The sequence below is a fragment of the Hemitrygon akajei genome, chromosome 26 (genome assembly GCF_048418815.1).
Source record: "Hemitrygon akajei chromosome 26, sHemAka1.3, whole genome shotgun sequence".
Taxonomy (NCBI): Eukaryota; Metazoa; Chordata; class Chondrichthyes; order Myliobatiformes; family Dasyatidae; genus Hemitrygon; species Hemitrygon akajei.
In genome coordinates, this window is record NC_133149.1 from 47991574 (window position 1) to 47994893 (window position 3320).

Sequence of the window (3320 nt, forward strand, 5' to 3'; positions counted from 1 at the left end):
CTCACCGTCTCCGATCATCACCCTCACCGTCTCCGATCACCCTCACCGTCTCCGATCACCCTCACCGTCTCCGATCATCACCCTCACCGTCTCCGATCACCCTCACCGTCTCCGATCATCACCCTCACCGTCTCCGATCATCCTCACCGTCTCCCATCACCCTCACCGTCTCTGATCATCACCCTCACCGTCTCCGATCATCACCCTCACCGTCTCTGATCATCATCCCCACCGTCTCCGATCATCACCCTCACCGTCTCCGATCACCCTCACCGTCTCTGATCATCACCCTCACCGTCTCCGATCATCACCCTCACCGTCTCCGATCATCATCCTCACCGTCTCCGATCATCACCCTCACCGTCTCTGATCATCATCCTCACCGTCTCCGATCATCACCCTCACCGTCTCCGATCACCCTCACCGTCTCCCATCACCCTCACCGTCTCCGATCATCACCCTCACCGTCTCCGATCATCCTCACCGTCTCTGATCATCACCATCACCGTCTCCGATCATCATCCTCACCGTCTCCGATCACCCTCACCGTCTCCGATCATCCTCACTGTCTCCGATCATCACCCTCACCCTCTCTGATCATCACCCTCACCGTCTCTGATCATCACCCTCACCGTCTCCGATCATCACCCTCACCGTCTCCGATCACCCTCACCGTCTCCGTTCACCCTCACAGTCTCCGATCATCACCCTCACCGTCTCCGATCATCACCCTCACCGTCTCTGATCATCACCCTCACCATCTCCGATCATCACCCTCACCGTCTCTGATCATCACCCTCACCGTCTCCGATCATCACCCTCACCGTCTCTGATCATCATCCTCACCGTCTCCGATCATCACCCTCACCGTCTCCGATCATCACCCTCACCGTCTCCGATCACCCTCCCCGTCTCCGATCATCACCCTCACCGTCTCCGATCACCCTCACCGTCTCCGATCATCACCCTCACCGTCTCTGATCATCATCCTCACCGTCTCCGATCATCACCCTCACCGTCTCTGATCATCACCCTCACCATCTCCGATCATCACCCTCACCGTCTCTGATCATCATCCTCACCGTCTCCGATCATCACCCTCACCGTCTCTGATCATCACCCTCACCATCTCCGATCACCCTCACCGTCTCCGATCATCACCCTCACCATCTCCGATCACCCTCACCGTCTCTGATCATCACCCTCACCGTCTCCCATCATCACCCTCACCGTCTCCGATCACCCTCACCGTCTCCGATCATCACCCTCACCGTCTCCCATCATCCTCACCGTCTCCGATCATCACCCTCACCGTCTCCGATCATCACCCTCACCGTCTCTGATCATCATCCTCACCGTCTCCGATCATCACCCTCACCGTCTCCGATCACCCTCACCGTCTCTGATCATCACCCTCACCGTCTCCGATCATCACCCTCACCGTCTCCGATCACCCTCACCGTCTCCGATCATCACCCTCACCGTCTCCGATCACCCTCACCGTCTCCGATCACCCTCACCGTCTCCGATCATCACCCTCACCGTCTCCGATCATCCTCACCGTCTCCCATCACCCTCACCGTCTCTGATCATCACCCTCACCGTCTCTGATCATCATCCTCACCGTCTCCGATCATCACCCTCACCGTCTCTGATCACCCACACCGTCTCTGATCATCACCCTCACCGTCTCCGATCATCACCCTCACCGTCTCCGATCACCCTCACCGTCTCCGATCATCACCCTCACCGTCTCCGATCATCACCCTCACCGTCTCCGATCACCCTCACCGTCTCCGATCACCCTCACTGTCTCCCATCACCCTCACCGTCTCCGATCATCACCCTCACCGTCTCCGATCATCCTCACCGTCTCTGATCATCACCCTCACCGTCTCCGATCATCATCCTCACCGTCTCCGATCACCCTCACCGTCTCCGTTCATCCTCACTGTCTCCGATCATCACCCTCACCGTCTCCGATCATCACCCTCACCGTCTCTGATCATCACCCTCACCGTCTCCGATCACCCTCACCGTCTCCGTTCACCCTCACAGTCTCCGATCATCACCCTCACCGTCTCCGATCATCACCCTCACCGTCTCTGATCATCACCCTCACCATCTCCGATCATCACCCTCACCGCCTCCGATCATCACCATCACCGTCTCCGATCATCACCCTCACCGTCTCTGATCATCATCCTCACCGTCTCCGATCATCACCCTCACCGTCTCTGATCATCACCCTCACCATCTCCGATCACCCTCACCGTCTCCGATCATCACCCTCACCGTCTATGATCACCCTCACCGTCTCTGATCATCACCCTCACCGTCTCCGATCATCACCCTCACCGTCTCTGATCATCACCCTCACCGTCTCCGATCACCCTCACCGTCTCCGATCACCCTCACCGTCTCTGATCATCACCCTCACCGTCTCCGATCACTCTCACCGTCTCCGATCACCCTCACAGTCTCCGATCATCACCCTCACCGTCTCCGATCATCATCCTCACCGTCTCCGATCATCATCCTCACCGTCTCTGATCATCACCCTCACCGTCTCTGATCATCACCCTCACCGTCTCCGATCATCACCCTCACCATCTCCGATCATCACCCTCACCGTCTCTGATCATCACCCTCACCGTCTCCGATCACCCTCACCGTCTCTGATCATCACCCTCACCGTCTCTGATCACCCTCACCGTCTCCGATCATCACCCTCACCATCTCCGATCATCACCCTCACCGTCTCTGATCATCACCCTCACCATCTCCGATCACCCTCACGGTCTCCGATCATCACCCTCACCGTCTCCGATCATCACCCTCACCGTCTCTGATCATCCTCACCGTCTCCGATCATCACCCTCACCGTCTCTGATCACACTCACCGTCTCCGATCATTACCCTCACCGTCTCCGATCATCACCCTCACCATCTCCGAACATCACCCTCACCGTCTCTGATCATCACCCTCACCGTCTCTGATCATCACCCTCACCGTCTCCGATCACCCTCACCGTCTCCGATCATCACCCTCACCGTCTCCGATCATCACCCTCACCGTCTCTGATCATCAACCTCACCGTCTCCGATCACCCTCACCGTCTCCGATCATCACCCTCACCGTCTCCGATCACCCTCACCGTCTCCGATCACCCTCACAGTCTCCGATCATCACCCTCACCGTCTCCGATCATCATCCTCACCGTCTCCGATCATCACCCTCACCGTCTCCGATCATCATCCTCACCGTCTCTGATCATCACCGTCACCGTCTCTGATCATCACCGTCACCGTCTCCGATC